The sequence below is a fragment of the Podarcis pityusensis genome (genome assembly GCF_964106645.2).
Source record: "Podarcis pityusensis genome assembly, chromosome: 11".
Lineage (NCBI taxonomy): Eukaryota > Metazoa > Chordata > Lepidosauria > Squamata > Lacertidae > Podarcis > Podarcis pityusensis.
Window position 1 is genome coordinate 29,457,940 of NC_138036.1, and position 25,055 is coordinate 29,482,994.

A 25,055-nucleotide genomic window follows, 5' to 3' on the forward strand; every position below is an offset into this window, starting at 1 on the left:
CTCTTCACCATATGGGAAACACAGTAATCTTACATTGCATTCCTTTGAGTGCTTACACAGAAGTAAACCCACACCGCATTGTGTGGGGCTTACTTCTTAGTATGTTTAGGATGGCATTATCAGTCTTAAGACTCTTCTCATGCTGCCATAGGCTAATTCTGCAGACTCAATTATGTGCATTTCTTATGTATTCCTATTCGCTTTAATGAGAAATGGGTGTGTGTGCAATTTTGCAAATAGCAAGTAGTGGTTCTTAGCATGGCTAGCCAGGAAGGTTTTCAAGAAAGTCTGAACAGTATGCACCATAAAGTTTGATTTGCAGACCACTGTTTTGATTTGCATGTTTTTGACCAGCTTTAACTTTTTCGGCTATTACAGCTGTATCAAGGGAGGCTGTTTGAGTGGATTCTAGAACAAAACTCTTTTCAAACTTTGATTCAAATGTACCGAGTGCCTGGGGTGGAAGAAAAATGGAAGTGTTCCTAAACGCCATTGATCATTTTTCAGTGAAGCCTAGTGTATTGGCTATTGAGGGCCAGTGCCCTCAGAACAGCTGCACCGGAGTGCAGTAGGAGTGGTGATTTGCTGCAGGTCACTCTTTGCTCTAGAAAGGGCTGTTGGCATTTACTGTTTGTTGGTTTAAGAATCATTGCTGAAGTTGGCTCTGAAAAGGATTCTTTTACACAGCAACAACATAAAATGCCAGTAAGTTTAGTAAGAAATTGTGAAAGATGGGAAACTCTCTTTCAAGTAATGCATAGTGGATGACTTAAAAACCTTGGGAAAGCTATAGAACATTGCTTTTACAAACAAACAAAAAACTACCCAAACTTAAATTTGGTTTGTATAAAGTCCACCACCACAAACCCTTTATGCAAGGGTTGTCTCTCACTTTTGGTTTGGGGGTGTCTCTGCCCTTCCATAAAAGAAAAAGTAACCTGTAAAGCCTTGCAAAACTATAATCATGTTTTTGCATTCACTTAACACAGGCATGCATTACTCCCAAGGTGTTTTGAGTAAATGGCTCAAAACCCTTTGTTTAGGGAAGTGACAGAATCCTGTCTGCAGCAGCTCTCTCTATAACTGTTTAGCTTATGACACAAATCTGTTTTGTAATACCATCCAATTGCCTGAAGCGTCCGAAGTCTCCACAGTTGTATTTCAAAGCAGTGGTTTGCTTTCAAGTCCTTGGATTTAATTCCTGGGCCTAGGTTGAAGAAAACAAAAAACTAGGGTGGCCCCTAGCCCTGCAGGCAAATATTTTGGGTTCCCGCTCTTTGAATAGACGTGGGAATCCTGGCTTACTACTTGGCGATTCCAGTCCGAAAAACACCCTACACTTCTGAGAGAAATGCAATTCACACCAGAGTACACACCAAAACCTTGGCATAAGACGAGAAAAATTCTTATTTTGTGGGCTGGTTGCTGTGGAAACATGGAACAAAGGACAGCCTACCACTTCTGGTATAATTGTGTAGGCCCTTTTTTCTAGGCCTGACACCTGTCTGAATAAGAGTGATTAGAACTGAATAGTGTCCCTTGTCTGACAATTGAAGATGCGGTTCACGTACAAAAAAACGGGGGGGGGAGGGGGAGGAAAGCCGTACCAGTGAAGAAGTAAAATATCTATGTTGTCTCTCTTTGTTTGCTACTACATTTTGAGGTTTTGTAAAACTGCAATTTTTTTTTTTCACAATGTGAAACTGAAGGTCAATAAATTATTTGAGATTTTCTCTCCAATGAACAAGTTCTCCTGAGGTTTTATTTCACTAGCAGAAATGTTTGGGTCCATTTAGACTCTCACCTTAACAAAAAAACAGGGCATCTCCAACAAGAAGCTTGCAGATTTCCATTAAATGTCTGCTTCAGTTACACTTGGAATGCTCCCCTTTGTCCTGTCCTGTCACTCTTGCTATGAACTAGCTCTGAAAGTTCAACAGCTAAAATGACAGGAGCTTTAAGACAGCTCTGTGGACAGGAAATGCAAGAGTTTGTAGAAATCCCCCTGCCCCATAGCTCTTGAAGCATGGCTTAGTGACTGATATTACTTCAGAAGGAAATTATGCAAGTCAAATCCTGCAGTATTATTCCTGAGGGAGAGAAGGGAAAAAAAGATAATGTGGGTTTCTATAAAATGCATGCCTTTTAGTTTTTAATATGTCATAAATAATGTTGAGTTTCCTATTTCCTTAGCACTCATCGAGTCCAAATCGGGGATGGGCCCCTTTCTGATTATTGGCTCTTCTGCAAATCCACCTTTTTTTAACGTTTTATGTATTCATGCAGGCGCACAGGTAAAACTACAAAAAGAATTCTGATGCCATCATGGGATAATCTGCTCAGGAAATGGCAAAGTCAGCATTATGACACAGTAATCTTGATGTGATCATATAGATGTGGCTGGCTTTTGTTTTTTACAGTGCGGCGGTGGTAGATAAGACATAAAGGAAAAGAAAGCTGCGGTAAACTGCATGCACTGCATTATGTTTAAAATTTGGAAATAATAAACTAAGCTATGGTAAATTCTGAAAGCCTTGGTGGCAGTGCAGAAATAAGAGACCATGAAATTCAAAACACTAAAGTCCAGGGAGAAATTTGGATGAGTTGAACTTCAAAAGCATTCTTAGTCTTTACAGTTAACAAACTGTGAAATCCAGTCAAAGATAGGCATGTTTTGAGTCCCAATGTCTTAATTTATTTCTGAATGAAATTTCACGTAGTTCAAATACACTTAATTTTGGATTGAAAGTTACCGGTACTTAATTTTGGTTAGGGAGGCCTTTGGGATTTATTTATTTTTAAATTAAATAAGGGAGATCAACTCTTAAGTACCCTTCTTTTGAAGGACACTCTTTTTGTTTAAAACAACAACAAACCAACAAAACAATGTTCAGTTTCTCAGGAATCATAAATGTGATCACATGAACATTTGAAGAGCTAAAGACGGTACACTGAAACATGAAGAGTATTCTAATGTTACAGGAGGCTCCTATTTTAAGCCTTCTGAAGTGCAATTTCTTTCCTTCCCATATTTCTACATATGAGTTTTTATTAATAAATTATTACTACTGTATTTTTTGCTCTATAACACGCACCCGACCATAACACGCACGTAGTTTTTAGAGGAGGAAAATCTGTAGGCATGCCACCCGTAGGCATTCCCTCCATAACACGCACAGACATTTTCCCTTACTTTTTAGGAGGAAAAAAAGTGAGTGTTATGGTGCAAAAAATACGGTATTTATTAAATTGTATACTGCCCCTCACCTGTAGCTCTCCGGGTGGTTCGCAGCATAAAAATACAAGCTAAATACACAGAATACATAATAAAAACAAGAACAAAACAAGCCAACAGCCTCCCTCCCCCTCCCATAAATACATTAAAAATTTTATAGGATGCTAGTTGGCTAAAGGTCTGGTTGAAGAGGAACATTTTTGCTTGATGCCTAAAGGTGTATAATGAAGGCGCCAGGCGAACCTCCCTGGGGAAAGTATTCCACAAATGGGGAGCTACTGCAGAAAAGGCCCATTCTCGTGTTGCCACCCTACAGACATATTAAAAGACTCTGTTATAGGTCATAACCAGCATTTTGAGTTGTGCCCAGAAATGGACTGGCAACCAGTGTAGCTGTTACAACTTGGGAATCACGTGCTCCTTATAATTGGTCAAGGGCTTGATGGCAGCAGTGTGTTGTGCCAAACAGAACAGAAGTAACATCAAGAACAAGCCAAAGCCAATCCTTGGGTCAATGTACAATGGGGGCATACTTCATCCCTAGGCCAGAGGTGGCTACCTTCACTACAGGGCAACCCTCGGATGCCCACTTGCCAGCAGTGGCCATGGCCAAAGCTAAACCACCGGTGCCAATGAAGTCTTCTAAGCCTAACTGCAGCATGGGGGGGGGATTTTCATGGTGACGATGGAGAGGGTTAAGCCTACCTTCTCAGATGCTGCGTTACCAATGAAGATTGTCTTGTCCCAATGCCTGTAATCAAACAAGGAAGACAACAACATGATTGCAGGCTCCACAGTTAGCACTGCATGGAGCTCGGCCCTCCGACTTAGGGATGGGCCAACCTGTTGGTTCAGTTCTCTACATTTCTGTAGCAATTTGCAAATGTTAGTTAAAATAATCCTCATGAAAACTCACCAGCATTTTGGTGTGAATTTCTCTTAGTAAACACATTTTTGTATGCAGTTTTCACTAATGTACACATTTCTGCGAGCAATTCTCTCCCCCCCCCAAATATTATTGTATGTTATTTCACTAATATATGCATTTGTATGCACACTTTACAATAGTATGTCCATTTTTTGTACACATCACTTGGCTGGGCAGCTGCACTGTAAGATCAGGAGAAGTGCAAAATTTAAAGGATTACTGTCTGTGTTTGATTCAGAAAGGATGAATTAGGTAAGTTCACCTTTAAATTTCTCCTCCATCCCAACCTCAGACTGAGAATCATAGAACTGTAGTGCTGGAAGGGACCCTGTACTGAATCAACTCCCTGGTCCACATTGTACTATCTATCTTGACTGATACAGTCCTCCAAAATCTTAGACACAGGACCTTCCCTACCCTGCCAACAGGCATCTGGCAAGGATTGAATTGATGCTCTTCTACATGCAAAGCATGCATGTGCCACCTGAGTTAAGCACACAAAGCTCCCTTTGTAAAAATGCAAAAGATTCCATGTGCTCCAGCGCCTAAAATGTGCATATTGACAACAAGGCCATCTGTCTTGTATGTGACTTCCATAACAGTTCACAAATGGAGAGCATCCTTTTCAGTTGGAGACTACACAGTTAAGAGTGTAAGTTAACCTCAGGAGCAGAAATGTGTGTAAGACACGACCAGGCATTCTAATGTGTTTGGTTAAGTAAATTACAGGCCCCTTATAATCAGGTTTGGGCTACGCTTTGGAACTAACAGTGCTTGGAGAACCTCGAGGAACTAATTTAGGGAACATTTTCTCCCCTATGCTACTTTGCTCAGTTACCTTAGCAACCATAATCTTTATCTCTGAAGAGGTGGGGAGCCGTGAAAGAAGGAAAGCAGGAGAAACTGCAGCAAAGACTCTTGCTAATCCTCTTCTTATGCCGTCAGATTTCAGCTGCTATTATTTTACACTCGCATACTAGGTGGTACTGGGGAATGTCCTCTGAGATGATGTGCTGATGCTGCATGGTTTTTGTTTGATGCTTTGATTTCACAGAAAAATCTCACGGCTGGCTTCACGCCGGGTGCTACTCAGATGACATATTTCAGTGGAATTATACAATCCAACACACAAATGATAATCGTTATCCCAGCTGTTGCACCCTCAGTCAGAAGAGCTGGAAGTATTTTGCAAGAATATGTGGAAACCTCAGTGTAGCTGTGGTGGTCAGTTCCGAAAGCTGGCAAGGTCAGGCAGCTCCCAAGGACAGTGGATCGATGGAAATTTGAGGGATCTCCATGTGATGCTCCTCTTTGTCCTCCTAGCACACAGGAGGGGATGCTCAAGATCATCCCTTGCAGATCTGAAGCCAGTCTAAAAGTTTGGACTGGGGCACCAAAGAAGTAGGGAGTAGAGTAGAGTTGCTAAGCTGGTTGGATGGTGTCTTCTATGCCTCCTTCTGGCAATTTCTGCAGCCAAGCTGGTGCCAAATGTATTGCTCTGCTTTCCAGCGAGGCCAAGAAGGAGGTATTGTCATCTGGGCAGCCCAGGACCTCACTTTTGCTAACACAACAAAAATAACACAGGCGCAGATATTCTCCAATGGTTTGACTTTACCCCTAGAGGCGCACTCCATTATCTCTCAAGACAGATGGATGTCAACATTATTATATTAATGTATTATAATGATCATAATGATCATTATTACTGTTACCTGAACAGGTCCTGCAGCAGCAGCAGGCCAGGTTAGAGGGCAACTATTTTGGGGGTTAGCAGAGCACAGCATCCTCCTACTGCCCTTCCTTCTGTTCTTCACCTGTTTGTTTTTATCCTTCCAGCCATACATCCTCTGGCTGCCTTGGCTTTCCCTTCTCTTTACTCTTCCTCAGTTTTCCTTAGCTCCATTCACTTCCTTGTTCCCTCCCATCAATCTTATCCTGTGATACGTAGAGAAACCTGAAGATTGGTTTCAGGCACACAAAAAGTTGTGTATAGACAAGCTGAACTGCTATGGGAGGGACATCTTCATTCAGCTACTTTAGAACATGGAAGTTTGATAATTATATAACAAGACAATGAGAGTGAGACTTGACTCCTGTTTCTAGAACCTGTGTGAGGGTGAAAGCTCAAAGTGACAATTTCCCCCTTCCCTCACAGAATTTGGACTGCATGTATTCTGACAGTTTTGTGTCCTAAGCAGTTAGAATGTTCACAAACATTTAATGCTGCTGTATCAATCAGTGTCAGGGCCTTTACTGCCAGAAGAGCGATAAACTGACACTACTGGATGGCAAACAGTCAATTTCACTCCAAAGAGGAACTTCAAAAGACAATAAAATGTCCTGTTATGGAGAGACATTACCAATAAGGGCAAGTAGCTATGCACTGTTTTCTTTTTAAAAAGTTGCATGTGTTTTATTAAACACTCTCCCTCTTGATTATGTTCTTGTTTGCATCAGAGTTCAGAGAGCATTTGTATTACCAGCAATGGTAGACAACATTTGCCCCATTGCCAAGAATAATGTCAGTCTGCACCACACAGTTTTAAAGTCTCTGAGTACCTTTTGTTACATTTTCACTTCTTTTGATAAAAACAATAGAAACTGAGTCTGACATAAATCTGGCTCTGGGAACACAGGGGTGGTAGAAGGATTCTCTATCTGATTAGCAGCTTTATTTGTCACCATCTAAAGCTGGACACAGGTCTAGAGTCATGATCTGCAGCCCCCTATAAGTTCTCTAGCATTGTAATTGGACCTTGATCTCTCTGAAAGCAGGAGGTGCCTTGTTTTCACTCAAAGAAGTTTCTGAGAAATCAGACCTTCTAATCTGGATGAAGGCCTGAATGAAAGCCTTGTTAGGGAAGGGATTAAATCCCAGCAGGCCTTGCCACTTCTGTGGGGCTGTTTGCAAAGGCCTTTGGCGGTCTTCTGCAGAAGGCTGGAGGTGGTCCTTCTCAGTTTCATCTGGACACACAGGAAGATTGGAGTTCTCAGCAGGTACCCAGGAGAGATGTCACTTGGACTGAACTATCTTTCTCATCTGTAGCTGCTGCCCAAATGCACCAACTTGGCTTTTTCTCATTGTCTTTAAAAGACCACCAGCCTTCCATGCTGCTGCCAGCAAAATATGTCAATTGAGAAGAGAACTCCCTTACGCACTATACGTGGTTGAAAAGCAGGCGCAGATCCAGGACTTGAAATGTGTCAAGATAATTTTGCTCCGTGTATGCCAAGGTTGAAAATTTAGGTTTTATTCTGGTAGTGAGAAATCCTTTTCTACTGCTATCGAAAGTAAGTGTATCTAATGATGCACTGGATCAAGTCTAGTAAGTGAGAGTAAGTACTGCTGTAATAAATGGGAGTGTTTTCCTGTTACTGAGACCTACTATTGAGAGCAGTAATTAATGTGCTTAGGATGGGGGATGGGGATGGGGTCATCCTGTTTTTTATTATGAACAAACCTTGGAATAAATTGAAACAGATCCTCCCAGCTGCCTGGATGTTTCAAGGAGGAGGCCCAGCTCCTGTGAGGAAGAAGACAGCAGGAGCTTTCAGGCCAAGACTGCAAGTTAAGAGAAGGCTTTATAACATCTCGAGCCACAGTAACTGCTGCCAAGCAGCTCTGAAGAGTGACATGGAGACTTCAAGGCAAAATGTAACATTTTTGTCATTGGTGCAAGAGATTTTTCTTCCCAAAATAACCAGTATGGAAGGGGCTATGCTGGATCAGAGCTGGCGGCAGGGGCTTTAACCCTTTGCAATCACCATGGCCATAATTAGAATGCCCCCCCCCCGACCTTCAATTTGCAATGCAAGGAAAGTTTTTTGTAGCAGTATTTCAACAGCTATAATGTCAAGTTCTGGTCATAACTTTGCAGATAATATAACAGACTTTATTCAACAATAATGGAAGAACATTGGGGCTCATTTTGATGCCTTGCTGTTTTATTCATAGTCCTTTATTTGAAGGACTATGCTTGAAGGGATGTCTGGTCCAATGCCGGTTTAAAGATAAATAAGTTTAGGAAGGGCAAGCAGGAGGGACCTTAAAGTTGCCTGTCAATAGTGAGCGCCAAGACAGTGGACAGGTTACTTGGCTACAGTCTTTCCCCCTAGAGCAAGATGCATTGTATTTCTCTTCAGATTGCAGTATTTTTTTCCTAAATTTGCATCTTTACATACTAAGTAGCATATATATATATTATTAAAATCTGTCATATTCTGTCCTCTTTTGGAGGGGCGATACATAAGTGGCCATTCTGCTCAATAAACATTTAATAACACATATATTGTCTAGGTTCAGCCCGTGCTATGAACTCTAATGGTAACACTCTTTTGACTGATAAGAATCAAATTCTAGGGGGCAGAACCCTTTAAGAACATCCTGAATCATGACTCATTTGCCAGCTAAAAGGCTATACAGGAATTACCTCAGTGTGATACAATCAGCTTCTGGCCCAGGAATCTTATATGGCTGAAACCGAAGAGGCCATTAAATCGTTATCTTACAGAAAGGCAGCTGGTACTGATGCTGCGATGCTGCCTTAGATTGACTCGAAACTATCCCCCAATATCTTTTTTAACCTCATGCTGATTTCACCACATCTGTCAACGAATGTGGCATCATGAAAAGATACCTGGGGCACATAAAGATACCTATGTCATTCGGTGGCATGAAAGGAAAGGAAATTGTTTCCTCTGAAATAGCCACAGAGGGATTTCCAGCTGCAGATGGAAAGAATCATCCTCCTAAACATCTTGGACCCGCAGTACTTTAAAGACTAACTGATTCTTCATGTTCCACCTCAGTCCATGAGATCTTCTATTGGGGAGCATTTAGTGTAGCAGAGCCTGCCCTGTGGAAATATTTGGTGGTAGAAGTCTATCAGAAGTCATTCCTGCCTACTTTTAGATGCTGTTTGAAATTTGTGCTGTTCAGACTTTGCAATGTTGCTTTTTTTAACCATCTCGTATTTATTGCTGTTATTATTTAGATTACAGTGGTACCTTGGTTCTCAAACATAATCCGTTCCAAAAGTCCATTTGACTCCCGAAACAGTTCGAAAACCAAGGCGCGGCTTCCGATTGGCTGCAGGAGCTTCCTGCACTCAAGCGGAAGCCGCGTTAGACGTCTGGCTTCCAAAAAACGTTTGAAATCCGGAACACTTACTTCTGGGTTTTCGTCGTTCAGGAGCTGATTTGTTTGTCAACTAAGCCGTTTGAGAACCAAGGTACCACTGTGCTGTTGTATTATATTTTTATATTGAATGCCAACTGGTGATCTCTCTCTCTCTCTCTCTCTCTCTCTCTGTGTGTGTGTAAATAGTGTGTGTGTGTGTGTGTGTGTGTGTGTGTGTGTGTGTGTGTGTGAATGAATAAAAAAATAAAGTGTCTGACTAGGACCCGGGAGGCCCAACTTAAAATCTCCACTCAGCCATGAAGCTCGCTGGGTGACCATGGCCCATTCACTCTCCCCACCTTTCTTAAATTACAATAAAGCAGAATAAAATATCAAGTCTATGAATGCTAGCCAGTCATGATGGCTATATGAGCCCTCCAAGGTCAGAGGTCACTGAATATCTGTTGCTGTGGAACAACAATGAGAGCGGTCTAATGCCTCCATGCCCAGCTTGTAGGCTTCTCAGAGGCATTTGATGGGCCACTGTGGGAAGCAGGATGTTGTACTAGCTGGATCTTTAGTCTGATCTACCACTGGCTCTCTTATTTATGAAGGAGCTGTAAAAAAAGGGAAAAAAGAATAACCAGCTGCTAGCACAAAAGCTTGCCTAAATAGATGTGCTCAGCGGCGTAGCGTGAGTTGTCAGCACCCGGGGCAAGGCAAGTAATTTGCGCCCCCTAACCCGGGGCAAGGCAAGTAATTTGCGCCCCCCCCAACCCCTAACCTGCCGATCTGAGTCGAGTTGCTGCTGGCGCTGCCGCCCAAACCACGCCGCTTGCCCGGAGGAGGAGGGGGGCAGAGAGGCGAGGAAAATGCAACATGGCCCAGCAGCTGCAGCAGCAGCAGCGGAGGCGGGGCTGTGAGGAGGGGCTGCCTGGCACGTCCTCCGCGGCCCTGACGCGCGGGGCTGAGAGCCGCTGCCTGCCGGACGCCTTCAGCCCGGGCGCGCGCACAGCTCGTCGGTTCCACGAGACATGGGGCTCTGCTACAGCCTGCGCCAGAGGCTCTTCGGCGACTCCGGAGGCAGCGAGCGCGCCCCCCCAGATGTTGCGCCCGGTGCGGCCGGCCCCCCTGGCACCCCCCACGCTACGCCACTGGATGTGCTGACTATTCCTCTAAAAGAAGCCAGAGGATAAGCCAAGTGGCCTTCTTGAGCCAGACATTTTACAGCGTAGTAATGACCACCAAGACAGTTATTCTTGTATTTAATCTTTAAAGCACTTTGAACAAGGCTTTACTGAAGGATGTCAAGAATATGTGTGTACCATATACCTATGGTAAAACATACTCCCTGTTTTTTGGGGGCTTGCAGGGACGTGGACTGTATCAGGTGAAACACAGTTACCAAGAACAAAACACTTGGCTATTTGTTGATTTTATAGTTGATTTTGTATGATGTGTATATGATAGATCCATTCCTTGGCCCTACCTATGGTTCAAGAAGATCCTGGTTGCAGGATAGTCAACTTCAGAACTTTTAGTGGGCAAGCAGGCCAGCCACATTCTTGGAAAAATAAGCTATTGAAGCACTATAGAAAAACAACTGTGTAAGACAGGAATGGGGGAACCTCAGCCTTGAAGGCCAAATTCCAGGGCTTTCTATCAGGCCCCCAGAACTCTCCTAGGCCATGGTCTGTCCTCAGGTCACATACCTACAGGCTGTGCTCTGCATCCTATGTGAGTACTTTCCCCTGTTGGAATGGACTCTTGAACTGTGAGACTGATAAGAGTCAGCCCTATTATTCTGACCACTTTTGCATGTGTCCCCCCGGAAAGTCTTCCATGAAGAAATGCAGCCCCTGGGCTGAAAAAGCTTCCCCACCCCTGGCATAAGACAGGATTTCTCCTGCAGGAGAGTCAGTAGGTCAGCAAGCGGCAAACAGAATTAGAGGCTGCTTGTTTATCTGCGTTGCATAACAGAAATTAAATGCAAACCACAGGGAAGGTAGTTCTTTCCTGCTTAAGGAAAAATATATATATTATCAGAGACAGGCTTCTATATGGTTATTCATGACCACATAACCTGTAGGCTGAATAACTTTGCTCCTTTTGAGCAAGCCACAAATGCAAATAATCTGTAGGCAGAACGGTGGTAACGACAACATCCCGATAACTGTGAGGCCTCCAGCCCTTTCACAGACATGCCACATTCTAATAACATCCTTCCTGGTATTTTAAAAGTTTTTCATCACAAGGCAATTTCCTTTGAACGTAATCATTGTTTTAATTAAGTTCTGCATATGTAGTGCATTGTTATAAGCGTGTTAGAGTGTACAACTAAATCAGAATTGCCATTAATGAAATCCCTTATCAGAAGACAAAAAAAGAAAAGAAAAAAAAGCCTTAGCTAGAGCTTAGGCAATGCCTCTTAAAAATGTATTCTGTATGAAAGGAAATAATTTGGCCATCTGAAGGGCATGGGAGAATCTAGGAAGGATAAACTGGTTGTGGGGAGGAAGTAGAGAGGATGGAGGGTGGTATCAAAATTCTGAGGGGGCCCAGAATAAAGGGTCCTTGCTTTGTTTCCTAGATTTAAAAGAAGGTATGATAGTCACTCCCAATTTCTTTAATGTTCTAATAAGTCAAAGTAATGGCAGGTTTCAGCAATTCTAGGGGAAATAATATTTTTACAGGCAAAATTCCATTAGGCATTGTTTGACATTTATTGCATATATAGCACATTGCAGAAAATCCATTAGCAACTGATGGGTTGTTAGGAAGGAGATTTGCCGGGTTGTGTTTTTACTCCACTTCAGGTGATTAGCATGGAATGACTAGTGGTCTAATTTTCATAGAAATGTTAATATGTACGACACTTGGAACATAGAAAGCAGCCTCACAGTAGGTCAGACTACTAGTCTGTCTGGCTCAGTGTTGTCTACATTGATTTGCAGTGGCTCTTTAGGGTTTCAGAGCAGGAGATTTTCCCAATCTGACCTGGAGGTGCCAGGATTGACCTTGGGACCTTCTGCATATGAAACACACGCTCTTCCACTGAGCTTATCTTTGCACAAATGTTTTTGACAGAGGACTAAAATAGAAATGTATTTAAAAATATTTTTCATTAGACTATCAACAAAACATATTCCAGTAATGTATTAGGTGGCTGGGGCAACCCAGTCAGATGGGTGGTATATAAAGTTGCTGTTGTTACTATTTTCTTTGCATGAGCCCTCTTTCTCCAGTTTTAATAGTGGAGTGAGGTTGTCCCATTGTAAGGGATAATAAATTATTTGATTTGTTCACATACTTTCTTACAGAACTAGTAGTAGTAGTCAAGAAAATGGAAGGGCAAAGATGGAAACACTGAATTTCCAAATGCTTGTGCATGCCCTTGGTAGCTCAGTTGGTAAAACACGAGACTCTTAATTTCAAGGTCATGGGTTCATGCATGTTCGGTAAAAGATTCCTGAATTGCAGGGTGTTGGACTAGATTACCCTCGTGGTCCCTTCCAATTCTACAATTCTATGATTCTACTCTCTGCCTCAAAGGTGCACAATTCAGAGCAAGGTCTCTGTTTTACTCATTGTCCTGAGCATGTGGTTTTGCATATGAGACTTTGGACCGCTCACCTTGGTCAGAGTGAGCTGACCAAGCTTTCTGGTCTAAATAAAATTTAAAAATATTCTATAACATTTCATAATCCAGCTAGGTATCTCAATGATTTTGACTTTGGGACAGAACATTAGAAAGTGGGTGCAGGTTTTACTGAGCAATTAGGGAAAATACCAACTCTGTGTTTTTCCCCCTTACTATTCTGCCTGTAAAAATAATTAGGAAATAGTAAAAAATATATCAATAAATAAATTTTAAAATGAGAGCAGATTACACTGCTTTCCACAGTTCCCTACCCCCATTGGCTATAGGCCCCAGGCAACTCCTCTTAGGAATCAAACCCCTGTGAACATGCACCTTGGGAGTAAACTTACATTAACACAAGTGGAATTTAGGCACCTAAATAATCAAGCCAGACTGGTTGAAGCATTGGAGTTGTCTCTATCTCCCTTCCCCCATCTAAAAAAACAACTATGGAATAAAGATGCTTCACTTGGGTCAAAGGAATAGAAATGTGATGCCCGTGGTATTCACACTTTTACAGCCATTTTATACCACTTTATCTTCACAACAGCCATGTGATTAGGCTGAGAGTTGGTGACTGGCCCAAGGCAGGAAATGAGTTCATTCAAAATGTGAAACTGCACACGTTCAGAGTATATTTTGTAGTCCACAAAAAGTTTATGTCATAATAATTGCGTGCATCTTTAAGATACCACAATATTTCGGTCACATTGATGCATTCCTTCTTGGGGGAAACAGGGTGCTTTGGGAAGTGCACAAGAGCCCCCAGTCACCTTAACCCCACCTTCTCCCCCCCCCCCCCCCAAATATGGAAAATGTGACGCTGTGTATAGATGTTTTATCTATGAAGGCCTGAGCCACTTACTCTAGGAATTTAAGAGCATGAGGGTTTGAAAGCTAAAGGTTTTGAAAAATATTCCTGCAAAGTGATTTACTGTGCTATGTGGCATACCTGCAAAAGGAGTTAAAACACCCTGGGAAGTTGCTAGGGAACAGAAGTTACTGCATCATTGACCATCCAATGAGAGATCGTTCTGATGATGTAATGCTTCTGTTTGGTCTGTGCTGATATCATTTTAGGAGAAGCCAGGATGCAGTATTGTTCTGATAACACAGGAACAATCCAACTTGAATTAACTATTTTTTAAAAAAATTGAGGCTGGTTTGGTTCTGCTCTTTGCACCACTACTATTCCAAGGTAGGGAACAGAACCTTGCCTCCATAAAAGCACCTCAGTGTCCACAGAAATGCATAGATATGACACAGTTCACCTAAGATTAAAAGCTGATCTATATTTTAAGCTCACCCTGGGAGATGCTGAAAATAGCAAGTCTAGAGATGAACTCCTCTCCTTCATGCCATAACAAGTTGGAACATTCACGGTACTGTGAATACTTCCGCATAGTAAGTTGCCTTGCCCCTGCCAGTATTGGCCACATGGCAAATGGGAATGAATAAATTATCAGTGTCGTATAGTGGTTAGAGGGTTGGACTAAGACCTGGGAGGCCAGGGTTCAATTCTCACTCAGCTAAGAATCTCCTTGGGTAACCTTGGGCCAGTCTACATCACAGGGTTGTTGTGAGGATGAAATGGGGGGGGGGAGAAGGGTGTACACAACCTTGAGCTCCTTGGAGGAAAGATGGGGGACCAGTGAAAATAAATAAATAGGGGGAATCATCATAATCTACTCCAAACTTCTGTATGCATTCCATCGCACATATAAGTGACCCCATCTCCATGTGCAAACTACAGACAGGCTCCCAGGATTTATTAGACAATCTGTTGTGGTCAGAGGAACTCTGTAAGCACAGCTGAGTTTCCATGCTTTGAACCAATGTTTCTCAAAATTGGCTCCCCAGCTGTTGTTGGACCACAACACCCATCATCCTTAGCTAGCAGGACCAGTAATCAGGGATGATGGGAGTTGCAGTAGTCCAACAGCTGGGGACCCAAGTTTGAACAGATCTCTAGCTGGGCTGTGTAGCTTCAGTGTGACCCAAGCAGCATGGAAGGGCTTCTCCACACTAGAGCAAAATGGGGGTTTGCACCAGCTTGTCTCCCCATTAATGAGGTGACATCATCCCCATCCCACTGTTGCCCTAAGCCAGGGGTCAGCAACCTTTTTCAGCTGTGGGCAGGTCCACCATCCCTCAGACCATGTAGGGGGCCGGACTATATTTTTGGGGGGGAAATGAACGAATTCCTATGCCCTACAAAAAACCCAGAGATGCATTTTAAATAAAAGGACACATTCTACTCATGTAAAAACACGCTGATTACTGGGCCGTCCGTGGGCCAGATTGAGAAGGCGATTGGGCCGCATCTGGCCCACGTGCCTTAGGTTGCCTACCCCTGCCCTAAACCTTCCTTGCCCAAAATGTATATTGTTGTTTTGTTATATTGTAACATGGTTTTTTAAAAAAATGTCTGTGCCCATTGTTTACTGTTGTTATTACTTACAATATATAAAAGGCCTTCAAAGTTTTATAATGAATATGAGTGTAGATATAAAATCTGTTCCTTGTTAGACTCAACGCCAAACATTTCTACCTAAAGATAGCATCTTAAGTACTCACCACAGAATCTCTTTGGTTTTTGCTAGAATGCAATTCTTCAGGTTGTTCTTGAAAAGCACAAGAAATCATGTAACATCACAGCTGTTAGATTACTGGTAGTGACTGATGTAATTACATGACACGCCAATTACTGTGCATTTGGCATTGCTGTTTGGATAATTTCAGCATTCAGAGTGAAGCTAAACAGGAAGCTAAGAAAAGCAATGCTAGTAATCTGTGGCTATCCATGTGCAATCTGTAGTTGCCTACAATTGACCATTGCTGGTACTTTACCATTTCAGAAGGCCAAAGAATTGACTCAGGTCTTACGAAGTAATAAATAATGGTGTGATGGAAGAAGACTGATGCTTGATGGCCTTTTCTCTTTGGTGCAAATGATAGCAATATTATTGCACATCAGTTATGGTACTGTGAAAACCTTGACAATAGGACAACCAAACTGTGTCACTGTGGCTTTATTACTTAAGCCTGTGGGATGTAATCCACTGGGAGCATTCCTTGTTTTGCTAGAGTGGACATGCCAGGGAATGTTTGGTCCAGCCAGTCAAAACTTCCTGGCTGGAACATCCTTCCTTGCATGTGACTAGCGGGTGGGCGTGACCTTTCCAGACCCGGTAAAAGGCCAAGGCATGCTGGCACTCTCTCTTTTTCCATTTTCTTTTTGTCCTGTGAACTTCCTGGAATGAACTGCTGGCTGCCAGCCAACCAGCCCCCCAGATCATCTCCCTTATGGGGTAAACCTGTTAGTATACGTTTGTAACTTTAAGCCTAAAGCCTGCCTTCAGGGATCACACATTGCTCTGCCTGATTGTGAATAAACTTTCTTTTTTTGCTTACGAATAAGACTGTGGTGTCTTTATTCTTTTAGGAGGGATTCAAAGGGGGATCTTACCAGGAACATACAATTCAATCTGAGGGAGATTGAATTGCATAATAGTAAGAGGTTCTAACAAACCTGCAACCAGATTTCTGCTGTGCCTGAGAAGGGGAATGTAAACTCTGCTAAGTAAAGGAACTTGCTAGCACAAGTTAGGAAGGATATTAATAAACAATATATCCTCTCCTGCCACCCTGAACATTCCTACAAAGTCTACTACAGGGGCCAGTAGGACCAATGCAAAAAAGAGGCATTTTTTATGTGCAACAATGCAAAAACAAAACAGAGAAGAGCTGTGGTAGAACATATGCTTAGTGTGCAGAAGGTTCCAGGTTCAATTCCTGACACCTCCAGGTAAAGATGTAGGAATGAAGGGACCCATTGATGTCTGGTTCATCCCAGATCTGCATGATGATGGGAATAAATCCATCCTATCATGTTTCTGTGCTGGGCAAATTTTTTTATTTTTTTTTAAGAATGATGGACCATAATCAATTCCCGTTGCTCCCAAGGGCATTTCTGTTCAGATGGCCATAAGTCCCATGTACTAACTTCTTCAGGTAGTGGGTGGCTGAATTGCCTGTTTTTAAACAACCCATTCCCAACCATGATCTATCAATCCAGGGATTGCACTATGAAATCTGAGTTTCCTCCCTGATCCTTCACCTCTAGCAGGTCTGTATGGAGCTTGATGGGAGCCAATGCTCTGACTTGGTGTAGCTTCCTATGTTACAAAATACCTCACTTCCACCCAAACAGATCAGCCTTGGTGAGGCTCAAGGATTCCCACTGCTGTGCTGACCAGGAATGGTGTATTTAATCTTTTCAGCTACCCCATCTATTGCTGACATTCCTAAGGTTCAACGATTCCTCCTCTGCTTCAACGCCATACATTTAAAGCACTGTTATGCCTCTTTAGCAGTCATTGAGAATCCTGGAAACTGTAGTTTGTTGCTGACCGGCATCCTGAACAAACTACAGTTTCCAAGATTCTCCATGATTGCTAATGGTTTCAATATACAGCATGGATGTAACCTAAGTCTTTATGGAGGCACAGTTCAGCCCATGAGGGCAGGCAGAAGGACGTCTACCTTTGAAGTGGGCAGAAGTTGAGCAGCATAGGGAGGCAATGCTCCTTGACTTTCCTTCCTACAGGGTCTCTTGTCAACAGGATGCTGTTTGGTGAATAAGATGTTCCTCCAGTGTGGTGTAGTGGTTAAGAGCGGTAGTCTCGTAATCTGGTGAACCGGGTTCGCGTCTCTGCTCCTCCACATGCAGCTGCTGGGTGACCTTGGGCCAGTCACACTTCTTTGAAGTCTCTCAGCCCCACTCACCTCACAGAGTGTTTGTTGTGGGGGAGGAAGGGAAAGGAGAATGTTAGCCGCTTTGAGACTCCTGAAGGTGAGTGAAAGGCGGGATATCAAATCCAAACTCTTCTTCTTCTTCTTCTTTCTGCTGAGGCAGAGAGGCATCAATATGAGCTGGTTAGCAGACAGGCAATTGCTTACAATTTGTGCTGGCTCTCTGTCAAGTCTGATGCTGGAACCCCCCCCCCCTTCAAGCAAAGACTATTATTGGAAGGGATGCCTCCGATTGCTCAACCCCTGCCCATTTTAGTGACATCCATTTAGAGAGTAAGCATTATTCAAAATGTCCTAAATCTAAAGCTCTGTAATCCTTTTTGGCTGGGGTGGTGAGAGGAAAAGCTAATTTCTACAAAGTCCAATTCATGTACACAACCACCACATCAAAACATATAAAAACAAGGAAACCCCATGCACCAGTTTTGAACCCTTTCATGTTACGACATCTAGTTCATTTATACAAATGTTATATCTTTGCAACAGCCAGGGAGTCTGCAGTTTATTCGTAAGTATACGAAAGTTGTTTAAAAGCAGCTTAAAACATGAATGTGTGTGCCATTTGTAATAAATTAGACCCGTTGCTTTTAATTAAAGAGGCCGACCAATAATTTCAGCCATGTTTATGCAGTTCTTCCCCCCTCCACCCATGACACTTTTTAATCTCTTTCCCTTTGTTTTCCTTTGACTGAATAGCTTAAGAAACAGTCTTTAATTAACTAACTGAAATGAGCCTCCTAACACTGAGAACTAGATTAAGAAAATCCTTTTAATTACTGGAACCAGATTTAAGTTTGATGGCGAAGGGTGGTTAAATACCCTCTTTTAAATTGGGCCTTAATTAAAAGCAGTGAGGTGCTGTGAAGGCCCTTTATTTACATGAGCAACCAGTTTGAGCCAAAACTTTGGCTTTGGTGGAACCTGTGGGAGATCCACTTTCAAATCTTGCTTTCATTTAAGAATTAAATAAAAGAAGTTAGTTAAAATAGGAAGGGACTGACCAACCATCGGGTTGCCATGTAAATTCCATGAGTTCCTCTGCCCCACAAGCAAATGAATATCTTGGAATTACCATTTGCCTTGTGGTTGTTAAAATAACCCAAGAACATGTTTATAATTGAGTTCATAATCCAGCAATATGCTTTCTCCTTACAAGTCATAAGAAGCTGGAAATTTAGCATCTGCATTATGGAAAATTTCAGATTTTGCATTTTTGTACATTAGCTGCATGATTCTAGATATGTCTGCTTAGAAGTAAGCCCTACTGACTTCAGTAGAGCATACTCCCAGTTAAATATTGGATTGTAGCCTTAAAATGTTTTTATAGCAAACTTGATGTGAGATAAAGGTCAGGCCCAACCCAATACATTTTGTCACCTGAGGTGAACCACAAAATAGCACCCCTGTCCCTGTCACAAAAGAAGGGGTGAGGGACAATCTTCTTCAGGAACAAGGAGGGAAAGGAAGATTAACTTTGGGATCTGCTGCCCCCATGGACCCTGCCACCTGAGGCAGTCACCTCATCTTGGCTCATGGGTGGGCAGGTCCTGAAAGAGGTTCAAAAACAGTAAATGAAAATTGTGTGGCCAAAATCATTCTGCCTCATCTTCAACCATTTCTTTCCTGGGTGCCAGGAAGTTTCCAGTGACTTTCAATCTGTCACCTTTGTTGTGCACTCATAACGTTTCGTTCTAGGGTGGTTGGCTATGCTTTGTCAAGAATGCAATACACTCCATCTGAAGCTTTCCTCGTGCTTAATCCAGAAACTGCAACTGTGCTAGGTACGCATTAGTGACTTGAAACACACCAATGCCATTCTCCCCCGCTCAGGGCCCGCCTGAGACATTTTGCCTTTGTAGGCAAAAAGCCTCCCCCCCACCCAACAGATCTGGGTCCCCACTCTGTACCTGTCGCGCCCGTGCTGCTGCCAGCCCCATCACTGCAACTGTACCTCCATCTGTGACTGCACCCGTGCTGCTGCTGCAACACAGCAGCAGCTGTGAGGGTGCAGTGTCAACAGTGAGAGCAATAGGACTGTTTTGGTGAAATGGTGCTGTGCAATGGCAGGATTGAGGAGGGGGTCAGATCTGCTGCCTGATGCAAATAGCTTCACCTAGCCTAAGGCATGGTGCTGCCCCTGTCCCCCTGCAGCGTTTCAAGTCACATTTGCGCATACACTGTCATCTGCACATGTGCAGTGGCTTCCTGAAGTGTACACACCTCAGTTTCCCAATCGGATGGAAACTAGTTCAAGGGAAAGTGCACCAAACAGGAGTATTTCTCAAGAAATACTACAGCATGCCTATGGATTGTGGCTAACGTTGCGTGCACTTGGCTTCAAACATCAGTGCTGGAGCAAGCGGGATTGTGTACGCAGTCTTAGTGCAGACTGCTGCAGCACAATTGCTGAAAGGAGTAAGAATCTCAGCATATTATGCCTGTGCTCCAAGATCTTCACTAGCTCTCAATTCATTGCCAGACCAAATTCAAGGCAGTCGAGATCTAAGGTCTAAGTGGAGGCTGGAGAGGAGTAGGGAGAGGCTGCTGAAGTACCCCTCCTGCTGTCACTAGCTCCCCTTCCCCCTGGTCTCCCAGAATATGAAGACGAATGAGGAGGGCAAAGCAAAGAGAGACAAGACGAACGAGCCTCAAGTTGCTGGGGAAGGACCCGTGGAGTCTTTGAGAGCGGGCAAGACCTACTGGGAAAAGTTGCTATGATCACTAGGTCTGCACTGTATTGCTTTCTTTGAATAAAGAGTTAACTTTAGTGAAACTGGGTGCTTTATTACTAACCTACTCCTGGCTCAGACACCTGACAGTATTAGGCCAACCAAACATGTCACAAGGTAGTGTACTTTACAGCATGCACACTATTTTGTGACATTTCAAATGGCCCAATAAAGGTATTGCCATATTATGTACTGTGGAATCTCCCTTTTGTTTTTCTGAAGTAGTAGTGAAACCTCATGGCAGTGGAGAAAGGGAAATTTTACCCAGCATTAACTGGAAAAAAAGTAACAGAAAATGCGGGTGCCAACATTAAAGATTCCCCAGGCATAAACCTTTTGCTCAAGATATTCATATCTTAATGGACTCTTGTTTTTATTTAAGATTTTTGCTCCTGCTTATCCTTTCTCCCAGCAGCCAGCAGGGAGGCTGGCTAAACAATTGCCTTTCATCTGCATAACATGCCTTTAGCCCTAAGCAAAATTTCATTCCAAAAGCAATATATCAAGAGCATCATGGTCAAACTAAGCAGGCACATCCAATGTTGTTTATCCAAAGTTTTAATTTGCAAAGGAAATTGTTCTGTTTGTGTGTACACGGACACAAATAGGATTTTTTTTTTTTTTTAATGCTGCGTTTGTCTTTTTCTTAGGAAAATAGTGTCCTTACATCATTAAAATGTAAATGTCTCATTCAACTGATTTACTCTAGTATAAACTGGGAATAAGCAAACTGATTGAAAGTAATTTCACTTTACCCTGTAAGAGGAGAATCAGACTCAGGCAATGTTTTAAGACCATGCCATTATTTTACTCTGTCTTGCATCTATGGAGACTTCTCAAGGTGATCTTTATTAACTATTATTCTTATTTATTAAATTTGTATATCGGTTTATACCCATAGATCTCAGGGTGATTCATAGCATGAAATTATAATATATATAAAAATATGCAATAAAAATAAAAACAAAGTCAACTCAGTGAGTGATATTAGATGACATTAAAAAAAATATTTCGTATGTTACTTTCTCCTTCAGATAGCCCAGTGCTATTTTTGCACTGCTTAAATATTCATAAGCCATTTATATTTTATGGGGGGAGTTTAGCATTTAAGTTCCTGTATTTCTTCCATCCTGTCAAGCACACTTTCGTATAATGAGAGCCGCTTGTCTTCTACGATCAAAGAAATGTTGAAGCCTTCTTCTCCCAATCTGTTTTGGCAGAATGTCAACAAACTCAATCACTCCTTCAGCTGTGAAATATAATTTGCAGCTCTGCACTGCAACCAGGGAAAGAGCCAAACAAAGTTGATTTGGTGAAGGTTTCAGTCAGTGATGCTGCAAGGGACACGGGGATGTTCTAAATGCAGAGTCTTTCACCACAGTCCTGAAAACATGGTGGCTAGGAAGGTTTATGTACCTTCTGGAGCTTCGGATTGATATATCTCGAAAACTGGTCCCATGTTCCACAAGGGAAACGCCTTTTGAAACTTTCAAAAGCTGATTGCAATACGGCATGAAGATATGCAATTCTAAGATGAAAAGTAAAAGCTGCACAGTTTGTGACCTCCTTCGTCTGCCTCCTCTACGAGAGGTCTGGAGGGTGGCAACACTAGAAAAAGCCTTTTCTGAAGTGGCTCCCTGTTTGTGGAATGCTGCCTCCAGTAAGGTTTGGTTGGCGCCTTCATTATAAACCTTTAGGCACCAAGCAAAAATGTTCCTCTTTAACTGGGCCTTTGGCTGATTAACATCTTATACCCCTTTTAAATGTGTTGTGGAAGTGGGGATTATTGGGTTGTCTTTGTTTTCATTTTTATTATGTATTTTGTGTTTTTTATATTGTAATTTTATGTTGTGAACCGCCCTGAGATCTGCGGGTACAGGGCGGTATATAAATTTTAACAGTAATAATAGTCACCGGACATGCCAAAACAGTCTCTTAATTATAGCCCTTTTACTTTTGAGCAGGAGTTGGCAGCTTACAGTGAAGAGTCGCATGTGGCCCTTAGCTTAATTTCATGCTGATGACAAAGAGGGAAAAATAGGAGTGGGGATAAAGGAGTGGTAGAAATGGAGAAAAGCGAGGGGCTGAAAGTGAGGAGGAGATGGGCCACACCATATATTTAAAGCATACAACTCCCTCCCCTAAATCCTGGGAACTGTAGTTTGTTACGGGTTTGGGGAATTATAGTTCTGTGAGGGGTGAACAACAGTTCTCAGGATTCTCACGTGCTTTAAATGTATGGTGTGGATGTGACCATGGGGGGGGGGGGAGTAAGCCGAACCCTGCTGGATCAGGCCTAAGGCCCTTCTAGCCTAGCATCATATTCTCACAATGGCTAGCCAGATGCCAAGGGAAGCCCACAACAAGCAGGAACTGAGTGCAACAGCGCTCTCACAATTTGCAGTTTCCTGCAACTGGCATTCAGAAGCATTCTGCCTCCGACAGTGGAATGGGAAACAAGGGGTAAAGATAGAGAAAAGTGGGCCGTGGCTACCTTTGTTTCTAGTTCTGAAGGAATTCGGCCTTCGAAAAAGGGGAAAATAAGGTTCCCTAGGCCTGACTTCCAGTGTATCCACATCATGCTGCTGATTCTGTGCTTTAAAGTCAACCTAGAAGTTTGCATTCCTCCCCCCCCAGCAGTGCTATTTTTCTAGAAAAAGAACTCACCATGAACACTTCCCTTGTTCTCTCAGAATGGCAATGGTGCCCACCTGAGCATTGCCAGAACTGAGTTCCGGCAAGTTCCGGCTGAAAAAAAGCCCTGCCCAAAAGTAAATACCATATGGCACTATAACAGCTTATCACCTTGACTCTTGCCCACTAAGACCTGGAATTCCAATATAAATCTGGCTTAGAAATATAACATTAGTTTATGAGGTATTAATAACAACGCCAGAATTTAGTAAGACTGGTTGCTCAACCTTGTCCATCTCACAACACTTCTTTATTTGAGACAATCATCCTCCCCAATATTTTGGTTCATAATCCAGCTGAAATGGAGGCCGTTTACATGTTATCGGCAAGTCAAGTGACATCATTCAGTAAACTCATTTTAAATGAAAATCACAACAAAATACAGAGTACATCTTGTTTTCGAATGCTTTTTTATTTTTTATTAAATATTTTCACGGTTAACAAAAAATGTGCATTGTCTTTTCTCAAGTCGTATAGTTGGGGTTTTTTTTACATCTGATGGGAGACATTATATTGTTTGCGAATGTTTTGGCGGGGTCGCTGACCTGCAAACTCCTGGATGATCCCTGTGTTGTGAGGAGAATGCTAGGCCCAATGTTCTTGTGCTGCCTTCCTAGTCTCAGGAAAACCCACAGGTCAGTAACCTTTCTCTTTCTGACCTTTTAACTGGCTCTAGTCGGCCATGAAGACCCAAATGCCATTTTCTTTCAGATTCTCAGGAAGCTTCAGGCCTCTTTGAATCTAATTCTCCCTGAGAGTTTTGCTCTCATAAATTCAGGTCACTGATATTGCAACAGCAACTTTCAGTCATGTGTGAGAGGAGAAACTTTTGGGGCATCCATGCGTTACGTGACACAAAACAACCAAAAGAGCTGAGTCTCAGCATCTCACTCTCAGTAGGCAAGAGATCCGGGTTATCTCTGTTTACATTTCCACAGAGAATAGTTTCTGTATAAACTCGGTGCAAACATTCATTTGAAGGACTATAGCTCAGTGGCAGAGCATCTGTTTTGCTTGCAGAAGGTCTCAGGTTCAATCTCCGGCATCTTCAGTTAAGACTGGGAATGTCTCCTGTCTGAATTCCTAGAGAGTCTCTGCCAACAGGTATTTAATACTGAGCTACATGGACCATGGTTTGTGTTATGTACTGAAGTTCTCACCCTGGGCCAGCAGGGGGATACTGTAGATAGTTTTCACTCAGGTCCACATATGCAAATAAGGGATTGAAAGTGTTGTTCAGTGATTGGATAGTTACAGAAAGTGGTTACAGTTGCGTTGTAGTGTAGCTCTATATAAGCAGGCTGGCTGAACCCTTCAGTTCAGTTCAGTTCAGTTCTGTGAATAAACAAGAGCTGTTTGAAGAATCGCTGTGCCGTCTGATATGTTCACCCACAACTTAACAGTTTGATTTAGTACAGGGCAGCTTTGTGGGTTCTGATGGTGGCACTCACAGGCCATGCCCACACCTTCCGCAGGTTTACAATGCACTGGGATTTTTAAAATGCCGATTTTCCAGCTGCACAATTTCCCCTTCAGACGCCTCCCCTTACCCACACAAAACTGAACGGGTACAACATGTGCTTTGCTCCTTGCTTACACCCTGCTGACATGAGCACACATAACTTATATCATGAAGTAGGAACGGAGGGTCCCTTGTACATCAGCAGGTGCTCGAGTTCTTAAGATATCCAGAGGAGGAGAGTAGCTTTTATTTTCCACTTGGCAGTCAAACAGCAGCTGCCTGAGAGAAGTGTGGGGTTTTCTGAGGAGCAACAGGCACCTCCTTGTTACTTACTTTTGCTCAATTCAGTCAACATTACTGTAGATAGAGGCCTTTCACACCATCTCTCTCTCTCTCTCTCTCTCTCTCTCTCTCTCTCTCCCATCTCCGTCAC

General features: G+C 42.7%; 1 long non-coding RNA gene across 1 annotated transcript; it reads right to left on the minus strand.

Moving 5' to 3' along the window:
• Window positions 1-396: 396 nt before the first annotated feature.
• LOC308458473 lies at window positions 397-23,215 on the minus strand. The gene is made up of 4 exons (XR_013977454.1): window positions 23,134-23,215; window positions 13,875-14,026; window positions 3,941-3,986; window positions 397-1,968 (listed from the first exon to the last, which is right to left on the minus strand). It is a non-coding gene; the product is annotated as an uncharacterized lncRNA (long non-coding RNA).
• Between the last annotated feature and the right edge of the window lie 1,840 nt (window positions 23,216-25,055).